The 17,183-nt window shown below is 41.5% G+C and overlaps 1 protein-coding gene across 1 annotated transcript in view; it reads left to right on the top strand.

Moving 5' to 3' along the window:
• LOC138855427 (uncharacterized) overlaps positions 1 to 16,855 on the top strand; it is an 801,190-nt gene extending 784,335 nt beyond the window's left edge. Inside the window, exon 4 of the transcript XR_011394664.1 lies at positions 16,084 to 16,855. The gene's annotated coding sequence lies outside the window, so the exon portion shown is untranslated. The remainder of the gene's footprint in view (positions 1 to 16,083) is intronic.
• Positions 16,856 to 17,183: the final 328 nt, after the last annotated feature.

The raw sequence follows: 17,183 nt of genomic DNA, 5'->3' as shown, positions 1-17,183 counted from the left end.
TATGTGTTACTTCAGACTTAATACCCGTTTTTATGCAGCAGTTCAAGTGATCTCGGACATACAATGCCACCCCACCCCCCTTCCCAATACTTCTATCTACTTGGAACAATTTAAAACCCTGAATGTGACATTCCGCAGGCATGTCCAGACTTTTTGAATTAAACCACGTCTCAGTTAAGGCAAATACATCAATGTTACCTGCACTAGCAACTAATCTCAACTCGTCCATCTTATTCCTAGCACTACGGCAATTAGCATAATAAACATTGAAAGACTCTCCTTTCTCTTTACCCTTCCTGCTCATTTCTGTTTTTCTACTAAACCTATTACTGTCCTTATCACCCAAAGTCACTGGCTTTTCAATATCTACCTCGTTCTGCTTATTACTAGTTCCCCTAGAACTCGTAATATTACTACACTGGGACTTCACTGTTTTCCTGCCAAAACCCATACCACTAACTATTCCTAGTTTAAAGTCCTAACTGCTCCCTCCACTGCAGTTGCCAGTGCTACCACCCCAGACCTAGATAAGTGAACCCCATCCCATTTAGTTGGATTAGACTAAATTAAATTGCTCTTGTTATACTAAGGTTAGGGAAGTTTTCTACGGTTCTTTTGGTATAATATTATTATTTTTTACATTAATATAGATGAAAAAATATATCTTTGAACGTATAAAAGAAAATTTTAGAAAGGACTTAATTTTAAATGATTCTTGCTAATTGTCCAATTTTACCTATTTGGCACGACATATAGAGTGTCCACAAAAACACTCCTTGATTTCAAGCAGGTATAACATATTACTTTATTGTAATAATCTTTCACAATTAGTAGCTTCAGATGCAGGATTTCCTTCAGTTTCATGTGGTATAGGGTAGCATTAAAGGCACTCAATGTGCGCCCTTCTGGCTGATCGCATGATAACACCAGATATGCTGCAGAGCGTCTGGGTCGAACTGGACTATCACATCGATGTTTGCCGAGCAACCAGAGGGGTGCACATAGAGTGCCTTTAATGCTACCCTATACCACGTGAAACTGAATGAAATCGTGCATCTGAAGCTACTGTGAAAGATTATTACAATAGTTTCATGTTATACCTGTTTGAAATCAAGAAGTGTTTTTGAAGCCGCCCTGTGTCTGTGTGGGTGTATATATATATATATATATATATATATATATATATATATATATATATATATATATATATATATATATATATATATATATATATATATATAGTAGGTTGGTAGACAGCAACCACCCAGGGAAGTACTACCGTCCTGCCAGATGACTGTGAAACAAAAACCTGTAACTGTTTTGCATGATGGTAGGATTGCTGGTTTCTTTTTCTGTCTCATAAACACGCTAAGATAACAGGGATATCTTGCTACTCCTACTTACACTTTGGTCACACTTCACAGACACGCACATGCATATATATATATACATACATCTAGGTTTTTCTCCTTTTTCTAAATAGCTCTTGTTCTTTTTTATTTCTTCTATTGTCCATGGGGAAGTGGAAAAGAATCTTTCCTCCGTAAGCCATGCGTGTCGTATGAGGCGACTAAAATGCCGGGAGCAATGGGCTAGTAACCCCTTCTCCTGTATACAATTACTAAAAAAGAGAAGAAGAAAAACTTTATAAAACTGGGTTGCTTAAATGTGCGTGGATGTAGTGCGGATGACAAGAAACAGATGATTGCTGATGTTATGAATGAAAAGAAGTTGGATGTCCTGGCCCTAAGCGAAACAAAGCTGAAGGGGGTAGGAGAGTTTCAGTGGGGGGAAATAAATGGGATTAAATCTGGAGTATCTGAGAGAGTTAGAGCAAAGGAAGGGGTAGCAGTAATGTTAAATGATCAGTTATGGAAGGAGAAAAGAGAATATGAATGTGTAAATTCAAGAATTATGTGGATTAAAGTAAAGGTTGGATGCGAGAAGTGGGTCATAATAAGCGTGTATGCACCTGGAGAAGAGAGGAATGCAGAGGAGAGAGAGAGATTTTGGGAGATGTTAAGTGAATGTATAGGAGCCTTTGAACCAAGTGAGAGAGTAATTGTGGTAGGGGACTTGAATGCTAAAGTAGGAGAAACTTTTAGAGAGGGTGTGGTAGGTAAGTTTGGGGTGCCAGGTGTAAATGATAATGGGAGCCCTTTGATTGAACTTTGTATAGAAAGGGGTTTAGTTATAGGTAATACATATTTTAAGAAAAAGAGGATAAATAAGTATACACGATATGATGTAGGGCGAAATGACAGTAGTTTGTTGGATTATGTATTGGTAGATAAAAGACTGTTGAGTAGACTTCAGGATGTACATGTTTATAGAGGGGCCACAGATATATCAGATCACTTTCTAGTTGTAGCTACACTGAGAGTAAAAGGTAGATGGGATACAAGGAGAATAGAAGCATCAGGGAAGAGAGAGGTGAAGGTTTATAAACTAAAAGAGGAGGCAGTTAGGGTAAGATATAAACAGCTATTGGAGGATAGATGGGCTAATGAGAGCATAGGCAATGGGGTCGAAGAGGTATGGGGTAGGTTTAAAAATGTAGTGTTAGAGTGTTCAGCAGAAGTTTGTGGTTACAGGAAAGTGGGTGCAGGAGGGAAGAGGAGTGATTGGTGGAATGATGATGTAAAGAGAGTAGTAAGGGAGAAAAAGTTAGCATATGAGAAGTTTTTACAAAGTAGAAGTGATGCAAGGAGGGAAGAGTATATGGAGAAAAAGAGAGAAGTTAAGAGAGTGGTGAAGCAATGTAAAAAGAGAGCAAATGAGAGAGTGGGTGAGATGTTATCAACAAATTTTGTTGAAAATAAGAAAAAGTTTTGGAGTGAGATTAACAAGTTAAGAAAGCCTAGAGAACAAATGGATTTGTCAGTTAAAAATAGGAGAGGAGAGTTATTAAATGGAGAGGTAGAGGTATTGGGAAGATGGAAGGAATATTTTGAGGAATTGTTAAATGTTGATGAAGATAGGGAAGCTGTGATTTCGTGTATAGGGCAAGGAGGAATAACATCTTGTAGGAGTGAGGAAGAGCCAGTTGTGAGTGTGGGGGAAGTTCGTGAGGCAGTAGGTAAAATGAAAGGGGGTAAGGCAGCCGGGATTGATGGGATAAAGATAGAAATGTTAAAAGCAGGTGGGGATATAGTTTTGGAGTGGTTGGTGCAATTATTTAATAAATGTATGGAAGAGGGTAAGGTACCTAGGGATTGGCAGAGAGCATGCATAGTTCCTTTGTATAAAGGCAAAGGGGATAAAAGAGAGTGCAAAAATTATAGGGGGATAAGTCTGTTGAGTGTACCTGGTAAAGTGTATGGTAGAGTTATAATTGAAAGAATTAAGAGTAAGACGGAGAATAGGATAGCAGATGAACAAGGAGGCTTTAGAAAAGGTAGGGGGTGTGTGGACCAGGTGTTTACAGTGAAACATATAAGTGAACAGTATTTAGATAAGGCTAAAGAGGTCTTTGTGGCATTTATGGATTTGGAAAAGGCGTATGACAGGGTGGATAGGGGGGCAATGTGGCAGATGTTGCAAGTGTATGGTGTAGGAGGTAGGTTACTGAAAGCAGTGAAGAGTTTTTACGAGGATAGTGAGGCTCAAGTTAGAGTATGTAGGAAAGAGGGAAATTTTTTCCCAGTAAAAGTAGGCCTTAGACAAGGATGTGTGATGTCACCGTGGTTGTTTAATATATTTATAGATGGGGTTGTAAGAGAAGTAAATGCGAGGGTCTTGGCAAGAGGCGTGGAGTTAAAAGATAAAGAATCACACACAAAGTGGGAGTTGTCACAGCTGCTCTTTGCCGATGACACTGTGCTCTTGGGAGATTCTGAAGAGAAGTTGCAGAGATTGGTGGATGAATTTGGTAGGGTGTGCAAAAGAAGAAAATTAAAGGTGAATACAGGAAAGAGTAAGGTTATGAGGATAACACAAAGATTAGGTGATGAAAGATTGAATATCAGATTGGAGGGAGAGAGTATGGAGGAGGTGAACGTATTCAGATATTTGGGAGTGGACGTGTCAGCGGATGGGTCTATGAAAGATGAGGTGAATCATAGAATTGATGAGGGAAAAAGAGTGAGTGGTGCACTTAGGAGTCTGTGGAGACAAAGAACTTTGTCCTTGGAGGCAAAGAGGGGAATGTATGAGAGTATAGTTTTACCAACGCTCTTATATGGGTGTGAAGCGTGGGTGATGAATGTTGCAGCGAGGAGAAGGCTGGAGGCAGTGGAGATGTCATGTCTGAGGGCAATGTGTGGTGTGAATATAATGCAGAGAATTCGTAGTTTGGAAGTTAGGAGGAGGTGCGGGATTACCAAAACTGTTGTCCAGAGGGCTGAGGAAGGGTTGTTGAGGTGGTTCGGACATGTAGAGAGAATGGAGCGAAACAGAATGACTTCAAGAGTGTATCAGTCTGTAGTGGAAGGAAGGCGGGGTAGGGGTCGGCCTAGGAAGGGTTGGAGGGAGGGGGTAAAGGAGGTTTTGTGTGCGAGGGGCTTGGACTTCCAGCAGGCATGCGTGAGCGTGTTTGATAGGAGTGAATGGAGACACATGGTTTTTAATACTTGACGTGCTGTTGGAGTGTGAGCAAAGTAACATTTATGAAGGGATTCAGGGAAACCGGCAGGCCGGACTTGAGTCCTGGAGATGGGAAGTACAGTGCCTGCACTCTGAAGGAGGGGTGTTAATGTTGCAGTTTAAAAACTGTAGTGTAAAGCACCCTTCTGGCAAGACAGTGATGGAGTGAATGATGGTGAGAGTTTTTCTTTTTCGGGCCACCCTGCCTTGGTGGGAATCGGCCGGTGTGATAATAAAAAAAAAAAAAATATATATATATATATATATATATATATATATATATATATATTCTTCCACATGTCTACCATTATGTAAGGGTATGAGGGCTTGTGGACAATTATCCAACCATATCTAGTCATAATAACAATGAAATGCGTTTGCAAGGACTGGGGCCAAGAGGCGACCCCCAGAGTAGCAACACCATTCTAAGAATACAAATTATTGTTGAGTGTAAATACTCGAATCTTACGTTACAACTTCAGACTCAGTGTGAGCCTCTTCGCCCGTTCTTTGCAAGTGCAATTTTTTTGGTTATTATGAGAGAAAGTCAGATTATTGTCCACCAGCCTTCTCACCCTTGTATTGTACTAGATGTGTGGATAACTCTTCTCTGATTTTTAAGGATTGATCTCGTGTAAGAAACAAGTAATTAAATCCAGAGAAATACTGCGGCAAGACAGAGACCCGAACCCAAGTATTTATCTTCCCATGAGAGTAAGGGACCAACAGACTGAAATCTTATCCACTACACTATTGTGCCTCATAATATTAGGTTGGCAGTAGGAATGCTTGTCATGTTTCCCAATGCTGGGCACATCTGGTGGTGAAGCCAGCGTCAGATGTAACATAATGTACGTGGATGTAGTTTATGTGAGGAATGGTAGGTTTGACTTGCTAGATATAAAACATATAAAAAATAAATGGTTACAATTATAACCTTAATTTTAGAAAGGGTGGACCGATAAGCCAGCGATAGCCGTCGGTCAGATGACCAAAAGTTCCAGTTGGGGGTCATCATATGACCAAGACCAGCGTCAGGAAACATCTGTCCTGTTTCCTGACAAACCTTACCTAACCTAACCTAAAACATGTCAATAATAACCTGAAGTTTCGGTTAGTCCTGGATCGGTATCTAGTTAGGAGCTCAAGGTCCATTCTATTTTCGTTTACTGTCTGTTGGTTACAGTTAACAGTTCTTTTTTGTGCTCTTCAAGTTCACGACAATTAAAGAGGGTTGTAGGTCATGTATTAGGAAACGTTTCTCCAGAGGCCATTTTTCCCTAATTAAAAAAGCATTACAGAGTGAAACATCGCAACGAGAACTATTTTTTTGCACCATAGACTTTTCGTCATCCATGGCCTGTTGATATCCTGGTCGTCCCACTTGTTGCTTCATTTTCGCACTCACTGTTGTGGAACCCACGTCCGCTTACACCTGTCTCCTACTGTAAATAGCCTACCGCTCTTCAAGCTAGGATTGTCTCGACTCTTTCAACTGCCATTTAAAAATCTGCCTCTTACGGTCTTAAGGCACCAGACAAGTATCACAAAACTTACAGAACAAGATAACCAGTTCAGATGAGCTATTCACGAGAGAGAGAGAGAGAGAGAGAGAGAGAGAGAGAGAGAGAGAGAGAGAGAGAAAGAGAAAATGTAACATACAGATTTCTCTTAAAACAGGTGCATGACCAGAAGAACAGGACAACCGCTGTTTGGTATATTCAGTAGAGCAGTGGTTCCCAAACTTTTTCAGCTTGTTACCCAATTTAACATGCCACATAAAGCATGTTACCCCTTTCACAAAATGTTGTTATTATTGATATATATGGCTAAACGTGAACGTATACAGCCTCGCATACTCTGCTAATCCTAGCAAAACCATTGAAAACGTAAGAACCACACATACATTATAAATAAAATTAATAATAGCTACAAATTCACAGTAACAGTGGGTAAATACTAACTATATACTGCACAGGGCAGTACACATACATACCAGCTTATGTCTACCTCGGCTGATGCTCACAGATAAACTGACAGTGTGAAATAGAGGCAGCCTCAGGAAGTGAGTGACGCGTACTGGACAGGTCGATCTGGGCTACTGAGTGACTTTTGTCCTGAAGCATACTTGTCAAAATACTTTTGGGTTTCCACACACTTAGCTCTATATTTCTTCTTTTCTAATACTGTATATTAGTTTTTGATGTTTATTGTTATTTGGTTTAACTTTATTACTTACTTATAATAGGTTTACTTTACAACTTTATATACTAAGACAAAGTTAACAATAATCCTCATACCGGGTACCGCATTGTTTTCTTGATTTTCAGAATTCATAACTTTTTTTCTGTCACCCCTCCATTACCCCCCAAAAATGGTTAAATTACCCCCAGGGGGTAATTTACCCCCAGTTTGGGAACCACTGCAGTAGAGGAATACTAATGACCATACACATCCGTATGGGACTCCGGTTATGTGATTACGTCACCAAATATTCACAAGTATAGCAAATGCACAGCGATAATCTAGGCCATACGGTTATAAGTCATCGAATAAATATTTAAGCAGATGTATATAGATTCATAAATCCATAGATAAAGGAAGAATTACACTTCTTACCGAGAGAAATAACATCATCTTATATAGTCTTTCCTTTTAATGGGAGTTTTGTCTTAATTGGTTCAATAAACCATGAGGAGAAAGGATTGCTTTAGCCCACCCAAGGTCTTCGTTAGTAACGTGGTTACCAGCTGGGTCCCTCCTACCTTGTGGGACCCCTCTTGCCCTGTGCGGTCCCTCTTGCCTTGTTGGCCTTCTTGCCTTGTGGGACCACTTCTGTCTTGGCCGCTCTTCACCTGCGAGACCACTCCTGCCTTCTTGGCCTGTCTTGCCCCCAAGGGGCAAGACAGGCCTTGGTCTTTCATGCCCTGTTGAGCCACCAATGCCTTGGCCTCTCTTGCCCTGTAGGACTCTCTTGCGTTGCAGGGACCCTCTTGTCTTGCTGATCTCTCTTGTCCTGTGGGGAAGTTTCGTCTGATTAGCCTCTAGAGTTTTCTAAACCAGTGCAGTGATCTAGTATCAACGACTTCTATAGGTACTCTAGTCTACAGGTAGTGTCTCGCAAGAAGAACCACGTATTATCTCTTCTGGAAGAAGACTTGGTAAACTTAAGAATACGAACTCTTGCATGCGTAACATTATATATTTAGAATAAATTATCTTTTGACTTTAACTCTGAGTCTGGACCAGGTTTCAGTGTCTCACTATAGTGGAATTTAGGCCAATGTAGTTTGTACCGTGCTCGGATTCTTAATAAATAAATTAAAAAATCAAATGCAAATACCCTAATAAAACAGTCTAGACACAGGCAACGTTATCTGCAATATCTCAGCCAACCTCTCCTTTAGCCTCATCGCAGACACAGTAAATTAACTAAAGAAAACTAAAGACCATGAGCATCAACATCAAAATCATCAAAATCCTTGAAAGTGTGCCAAGGCAAGATCTTGCACAATCTAAGATAACATGGATTTAGAGAATATCTCTTTAGAGATTGTTGCACCGCAATGGCACTGTCAAGGATGTACTAAGAGACGAACAGAATCCTGGCTACATAGTCACAGATATCGCTGAACTTTTTGATAAGTGTGGCTATCTACCTGAAGTCTACCTGGATGGTGTAATAGCAAAAAAAATTCACACAAAACTGATTAGCCGGAAAAACAGACAGATGAATCATTAACTTTCTAACAGGACAAAAAAAATAATGGTCACTTACATACAATCAGTCCATTATGGAAAAGCTCTGCACCTAAGTGTATTGTACTCACTGCAACACGTTATTTTTTCATTCTCGTTTCCAAGAAAGAAAAATATATAAATCTTATTGTTAAATAATATTCCTTGGACGACATTATATTCTGTACAAGAGCAGCATCCATTTAAGACATAGTCTTTCAGTATAAAATAGCAAATATTACCCTATAATGAAAGCCTATGTGTGTCATATAGGTGTGTAAAAAAATAAAAATTGAATTTAACATGCAATTAACCCATGTATAACACACCAGAGTGTGACTAGGTTAAAACCTACTTTGGAAGAGCACAAGTGAGTTATCACAGCTCCAATAAAGATAGTTTGGATAATTGTAAGTTAACAGGCAAGAGTTGGGTAAATAAGACATGTGCAACACTTGGATTTCATTACCTTGCACAAGTGTCTTATTCATAGGTTTGTATACCATTAGTATAACGACGCGCAAGAGTTGTCAAGCCAGTTGCGATTCTTTTTATGGAAATTGTGTCCTGTAGATCAGAGAACTGTTGCACACTTGACAACCTTGTTTAAACCTGCTAAAACTAAAGACGTTGAGAATACATGGATAACATCCACTTTTTCACTTCCATTCAAATGCATCTGCATAATAATCATCCTGGAGCGCAGGACGGAGATAGATATAATGGGGGGAGGGGGATATTTGTTAAATTTATTCCAATTTTTTTCACTTAAATACCTCATAAAAAGTGGAGGTACAATTGACTGGGAAAATGACCCAATTTAAAAAATTACCTATAATCATAAAAGGCTGAAATATTAAAGGGAATTACCAACAGACTAGACTGTCTTCGTGAAAGACCTTGACACAAAGTTTAATATCATACAGAAAAAGTAGGAGTATGTATACAGATATATGGAAGTGTATCTCTCAGTGTACGTGCACACAATAATATTTTAATTGCTGCCTGTAGAGTTAACAGATACTTAACGTTAGTGTCTAAGTGACTAAGTTGCTCTGGGAGACGTAATCAGAAACCTGCATTTAGAGGTTAGTGATCTCGAAAGTATCTAAGATATATTCAGTAGTTATATTCAAAATATATTGAGAATTTATTCATTGTATCTGCAGTGAAAGCTGCTAGAACTATTGGTCTGACATCACAAAGCTGCTAACATATTTATTACTCTTACTTTCACATTCTTATTTTTCTTCTTAACACAATTATTTCTTTCTAATATTTCCTTTATTCAACATATATAAATATATCGCATGACTTTTAAAATTAAAAATATATCGGAATTAATGTTTGCAAGGGTATTAGAACGTCACGACTATCAGATCATCACTGATACCTTTTTTAATTGGCCTGAATTGTTCCCTCAGCGCCAAGGTTAAACAAAGCATAAAGAGACTGGTTTTGTGGCGGAATCTGACACTAAAGGTATGGAAATATTGATCTAGCAACACCCTAAAATGCAAGCATATCGTGTCCTAAGCCGCACTAATGACAATGTTCTGTCACATTGTCAGATAAGACAGCAGAAAAAAGGAATGTCGTATGATGTAGAGTATCAGAGAAAATACAAATATGCGTCACTGACTGAAGCACACAAAATGGTTGAGTGTTACAAGCCTTCTGGTGTAGACCATATTAGGTTTGGGTCGAGTGGGGGTGCTAGCCTCAGAAATTATGGTTGTGGAATGGCATAATGTGAATGTAAGTGCTCGTCTTGTAGGTGATACTAATCAAGGCAAGCTGATAACTCAGTGATTAATAGTTTTAATTATAGTATTATTATTCTCCTTTTATTAACTAGCTAATTGTCATCCAATTTCGTTTTTTATGCAGTTACCTTTGTTATTTGTTACTTTCTAAGTGTAGTGCTCTGTTCTGTATTTAATGAAGTGTTTTGCCTGAGGTATTTGTATAAGGCGCGCTTGTAAAAATAAATATCTTCATAAATTTATATATTTTAGAGGAGAAAAATATCGAATACATGGTAACCATATGTTAATATTGTTTTTATTTTGACGTAAGTGGTGAGAAAAATTAGAACAATCCTTATAATGGTATTTGATGAGACTTGTCATGAGACACTTCAGAAACGCATTCGATTAAAGGGTAAAATCCCAGGTGAATGTCGAATGAATCACATATTTTAGAGTGCCCTTGACCGCCGTCCGATTTATTCTGCAATCTCTGTGTTATATATCAGAAGGAAGCCAACTGATAACGACGAACAGACTCTTGAAGCCGAAGTATGTGTCGATCTTCTGCTTTGTAAGTACTTATTAGCACTGATGAGTCGAAGCACTTGGTGGTGGCACTACCTACCCAGCACCGATATATTGAAGGACTCGGTGGGGTTACGAAGCCAGCACTGATATATTGAAGGACTTGGAGGTATTACGTAGCCAGCACCGATATATCGAAGTACACGGTGGGATTACGTAGCCAGTACCGACACATCGAAGTACACGGTGGGATTGCGTAGCCAACACCGATATATCGAAGTACACGGTGGGAGTTCAAACCGATGCGTCGACGTACTCAACTATCTCTTAATGCAAGACTACATAGCAGCGCCTTCTAAGTACATGTATTTATAAGATTATGTCGAATGACTGTGTAACTCTTCGGATTATTCAAAGTTTCTTATTTTTTATGTGTATGTTCTCTGTATAGAGTTAACTTACGGCTGCCCGAAATGCTCTACATAACCATATACAGTATGTCAGAAATTTCACCAGTTCCTAAATTAATTGTGCATCTCACTGTGTAAAAATAAAAATAGTGTTATTGTTACTACTACTACTACTACTACTACTGCTACTACTACTGCTACTACTACTGCTACTACTACTACTGCTACTACTACTGCTACTACTACTGCTACTACTACTACTGCTGCTACTACTACTGCTTTGCTTGCAAGCTGGCGCAGCAGCTGGCTTGCAGCAACGGCGCGCAGCAGCGGCAACAGCAGCAAGGCTGCTGCTGCAAGCGCAGCAGCAACAGCTGGCTGCTGCAGCTGGCAGCAGCAGCAGCTGCAGCGGCAACAGCAACGCTTGGCTGCTGCTGCTGAACAGCTGGCGGCTGCTGCTGGCGCTGCACGCTGGCAGCAGCTAACTGCGGCTCAACTGCAGCAAGCAGCTGCTGCTGCTGCTGCTGGCAGCAACGCTGCAGCTTAACAGCTGCAGCAGCGCTGCTGCTGCTGCAATGCTTGCAGCAACAGCTGCAAGGCAGCAGCTGGCAGCAGCAGCAGCTGCAAGCTGGCAGCAGCGGACGGCTGCTGCTGCAGCTGGCTGGCGGCAGCAGCGGCTGCAGCTGCAGCAGCAGCGGCAGCAGCGGCAGCGGCAGCAGCTTAGCTGCTGCTGGCGCAGCAGCAAGCAATGCTGCAGCAGCTGCTGGCAGCTTAGCTTGGCCCAACGCTGCTGCTGCTGCCAGCAGCAGCAGCGCAACAACAGCAAGCAGCGCTGCTCGCTGCTTGCTTGCTGCTGCTTGGCTTAGCAGCTGCAGCACAGCGGCAGCAGCAGCAGCGGCAAGCAGCAGCGCTGCAGCAACAGCGCTAGCAGCTGCTGCAAGCAGCAGCAGCTGGCAGCAGCAGCAGCGCTGCTGCGGCTGCTGCAATGCTTGCAGCTGCTGCTGCTGCTGCAAGCAGCGCTGCTGCTGCGCAACGCTTGCTGCAGCTGCTGGCAGCAACAGCAGCAGCAACGCTGCTGCTGCTAACAGCAAGCAGCTGCCGCTGCTGCTGCAGCGCTGCTGCTGCAGCGGCTGCAACGCTGCTGCTTGCTGCTGCTGCTGTGCAAGCAGCAGGCGCAGCAACAGGCAAGCGCTGCAGCAACGCTTAAGCTGCAACGCAACAGCTGCTGCTGGCAGCAACGCTTGCTTGCTGTTGGCTGCTGCTGCAACGCTGTTAACGCTGCTTAACTGCTAACAACAGCAGCGCAACGCAGCAACAGCAGCGGCTTAACAGGCAGGCGGCTTGCAGCTTGCTGCTGCAAGGCAACAGCGGCTCAGCAACAGCGGCGGCAGCAGCAGCGGCGGCGGCGGCGCGGCGTGCTGCTGCTGCTGCTGCTGCGGCGGCGGCGGCGGCGGCTGCTGCTGCTGCTGCAGCGGCGGCGGCGGCGGCAAGCTGCTGCGTAGCAACGCTTGCGGCCAGCAGCATGGCAAGCGCTGCTGCGCGCTGCTGAAGCGGCAGCTGGCAAGCGCGGCAGCAGCGGCGGCTTGGCGGCTTAGCGGCTGGCTGGCGGCAGCGCAATGCTGCTGCTGCGCTTGCAGCGCAACAGCAGCGCAGCTTGGCCAGCAACCTTGCAGCTGGCTGCTGGCGGCGGCGGCGCTGCTGCTGCTGCAGCGGCTGGCTGGTAACGGCGGCGCGCGCGCTGCTGGCAACCGCGGCAGCAGCAGCGGCGGCAACGCAAGCTCTACTACTACTATTAAGTCGAGTTATTCAATGCGTAACTTTAAAAATTCTCATATTTTTTATCCCTCTGAGGAGTGATATTAGGGGAAAAGAACTTCACTGTGATGAAACTAAACTCCTCCAACAATTGGTCTTCCAAGTCTGGATGACGAGCAGGAACATTGTCCATTTCCAGGAGGCACTTGAGTAGTGTACTCTAGTGCACTAGAGGTCTGTGCCCTATTTTATCCTTAGAAATGGAGGATGCTTATGTCTTTGGCAATAGAGAACTCATATACCCTTAGCAGTAAGGTATTCTTGTGCACTTGGCAATAAAAACTTGTGTTAACTTGTCAGTATAGAGCTGTTGTTCGAACGGTGTGTGTACTCACCTAATTGCACTCATCTAATTGTGGTTGCAGGGGTCGAGACTCAGCTCCTGGCCCCGCCTCTTCACTGATCGCTACTGGATCCTCTCTCTGCTTCCTGAGCTTTGTCATACCTCTTCTTAAAACTATGTATGGTTCCTGCCTCCACTACTTCACTTGCTAGGCTATTCCACTTGCTGACAACTCTATGACTGAAGAAATACTTCCTAACGTCCCTGTGACTCGTCTGAGTCTTCAGCTTCCAGTTGTGACCCCTTGTCCCTGTGTCCCCTCTCTGGAACATCCTATCTCTGTCCACCTTGTCTATTCCCCGCAGTATCTTGTATGTCGTTATCATGTCTCCCCTGACCCTTCTGTCCTCCAGTGTCGTCAGTCCGTATTCCCTTAACCTTTCCTGTGTGTGTGTGTGTGTAAAGAGCCAGTATAACTTTGTATTTTATTATTGTTTTGTATAATAAACGAACTGAAAAACCTTTACCAATGTATTATTTACAGGCTTTTTTATATTGTGTAAATACAGAAATAATATTGTTACTTTTCAGTGTCACAAAAAAGGCTGTGATGAGCATAATACAGTTTGAATTTACAGTCCTGTCATCCGTGTCCTGATATGGGTATTGTTGTTGATTTAATGCTTAGGAAAAAATCATCTGATATGGATCTTTGTCAAAAGTTGAGCCGTTCATTGGCGCCGACCTATGAAGGAGGTAAAGCATGACGATGACATCTAAGAACACATGTAAAGTAGTGCAGCATTTAAAGAATACACAGATAACCCGCACATAGGAGAAGCTTACGATGAAATTCTGTCCAGCTTGGACCATTTACAAGTCGCATTAACACAAAAGAATGAGGGAGCCAGTAAAAATCTTAGGTAGGGTACCCCTTTCTCTCTATAGGTCTCGGCAGTGGCGACCGCTAGCTGACCGGTGCTGGTCTGGCTGTATGACCTCGTCTCCGATTATCCGTTAATACACTGCAGCGGTCAAACACCCGAAATGGAGCTCTTACCTGGGAGAGCTGCAGAAGCAAAAACAAAAACGACTATGTGAGAAATTAGTAACAAGAGGAAGCGTCATGACTTTGCCCGACATAAGCAGCAGAAGACAGAGACAAGAATTCCTACGATAAATAGTAAGAGAGAGATCAGGAATTGTAATACATAATTGGAAGTCGAAGGACGAATCATGAGTATAACGCAGCAACATGCAGAAACGTGGGTAAAAAGAGACAGCAAGAGATAAAGAGGAGTATGTTTGAACAAGTCAGAAGTAGAAATGAGACAGAAGATGGAGAAACCAAACTAAGAAGCATCAGTAGCCAGAGCCCGTCTAGTCCCTGATACTGCCTAGGGTGTACGCCATTACCTCCCCATTACCAGATGATAACGGCACCCTCTCTCTAATTAAAGATAATGCATTAATAACCACTTAAACCTCACATGAATTACAAGCAACGAGTGGCCCGCCTCACGAACCGCCAGTGATTGCTTAATTGTTTGGTCTGGGGACTACCATGTAATTTTAAGAAAGGCGCCTTCGTAGCTGTTGACTAGTATGAAAGTAGATATTAGGCCAGCCTGTGTTGTGTTCTAATCTGGGTTGAATACATTACTTGTGTTTCGTCTCTGGAGAGCGAATCGTTACACTCGCAAGAGGTTGTAGAACAGAAGAGTCACGCTTTTCAGGATGATACCTAACTAAATGTGATTAAATACATGTTCTGACCAAGGTACAAGACAACATAACCAGAGGTTGAGACGTGACGAAGAAACTAATGACAACCTCATATGGAGAGCTCAACATTTACCCCTGACCGTAAATGACCGAGGGAGCTGCATTCATTTGCATGGTAATTAGCACTTAAGCCGAAACTCAGTGCTCGCCAGCCAGGCAATCAGGAAGTTAGTGACCATGGCAGCGATGGAGGGGAGTGCCAGAAACAAATAATAACGAAAAACAAAGTGCTTTTTCCTATGTCAGAGGTCAAGTTCTGTCACTCTAGAGCAGTGTTTGGCATCGTGAAGAGCCTGATTAGGGTTAACACAATACTTGAATCAGCAGACTTGTTATGTGGAGTACAAACTATAATTTACAATTCAATCTCTGCGTCAAGAAATACGTATTTTACACAGACGAAGGATATATATATATATATATATATATATATATATATATATATATATATATATATATATATATATATATATATATATATATAAAGATGAATGATTTAGAGAACCGACACGTTGATTAATTAGACACATGTGCAACTCTTGGGTATCTTTATTGAGGAAACGTTTCGCCACACAGTGGCTTCATCAGTCCATACAAAGGAGAAACGTGAAGAACAGGAGGAGAATGAGGTAATCAGTCCCTCAACCTTGAGTCGATGTGGTCAGTCCATCAATCTTGAATAGAATACAGCGTATCTGCGGAGAAGTAGCTTATGTACCGTAGGCAGGAGAGGTGCAGCAGTCGTAGGTGGTGTGACATTTGTCCAATGTGGAAGTAGGTCGTGCCCAAGGGTTAGGCAAGCGAAGAATTCCCAAGTATTAAGATCCCAAGAAGTTGCAGTGTCTGACAGTGTCTGACACATGTGCATCTCTTGGGTATAGATACCCAAACGTTGCACGTGTGTCTAATTAATCAACGTGTCGGTTCTCTAAACCATTCATCTACATTCCTGTCAGACACTGCAACGTTTCCTCAATAAAGATACCTAAGAGTTGTACATGTGTCATATATATATATATATATATATATATATATATATATATATATATATATATATATATATATATATATATATATATATATATATATATATATATATATTTATTATATACACATGTATATATATATATGTGGGATGAGTGGTACGGCTCTCCAGGATATGCTGGGATTTTTATGCCTCTAATTGTTCTAGGTGAGACGAGCTGGAGAGAGAGAAGACTGTCAGCCACTTATTGCAGAGTGGAGCTTTGGAGAGAAGATTGTCAGGCACCTGGCGAATTGAGTGAAGTTGGGCAGAGGTGGTTTTCAGCTCCTTGATAGAGACAGCGAAACAGAATGAAAGTATAGCAAACTTTCAGACGAAGAGCCAGGAGAAGAACACTGCGAACCTCCTGATGGAGAGAGTGGAACTGGGAAGAAGAGACTTCCAACGAACGAACGAAAATAAGGAAAATCAAGTGATATTATAATAGATAATAATACATACTATACTCGTATAATATTCGTAAGGATTTTAAGGTATGTTGACAAACAGATTCACCTTTACCTGACAGTGGAGATGTACTGCAGAACGCCTACTGGCCCACGCTCAATGCGCGACTTAACAAACACCTGCTGACTGTAAGCATAAGGTGACATCTCTGTTGCATGTCACTTTCTGCTTTATTACTTTTATCATTCCTTGACATGTGTGCAACACCTGGGTGCCATTATTCTTAAGTTGTTTCGCCAACCAATGACTTTATCAATTCAGTACAAGACGAGGTAATCAATCCCTCAGCCTAGTCTTAAAAAATATGATGCATAAGCAGGAAGATAGTCACTTGGGGCAGACAATACCTTCTTCAACCTGTTTAAGTCGGGACCAACTCTTAGGCGTGACTTTCACTAGTGGGCCCGCCCCTGGTGATACCTTCAACTGCTACACCATAACTGACACTTACCGAAGCGATCGTCTTCTTGCCAATGCTAGTATTCTCTTTTTTTTATTAGAATAAAGATACAAAGAAATTGGCCATATATATATATATATATATATATATATATATATATATATATATATATATATATATATATATATATATATATATATTGTCATCCCCCATAGGTAAAAGTTGGCAATTAGCAAGAGCTCATTTAAAATTAAATTCTTTCTAAAATATTTTCTTATTCGTTTAAAAATATTTTTTTTCGTTTATGTTAATGTAAAAATTATTAATTTTATAACAGAAAGACTATAGAAAACTTATCTAACCTTGTTATAACAAGCGCAATATAATTTAGCTTAATCTA

Source organism: Cherax quadricarinatus, chromosome 5, assembly GCF_038502225.1.
Source record: "Cherax quadricarinatus isolate ZL_2023a chromosome 5, ASM3850222v1, whole genome shotgun sequence".
Classification (NCBI taxonomy): Eukaryota; Metazoa; Arthropoda; class Malacostraca; order Decapoda; family Parastacidae; genus Cherax; species Cherax quadricarinatus.
The sequence above is the reverse complement of the archived record's forward strand: the minus strand, read 5'-3'. Positions and strand labels throughout refer to the sequence as shown.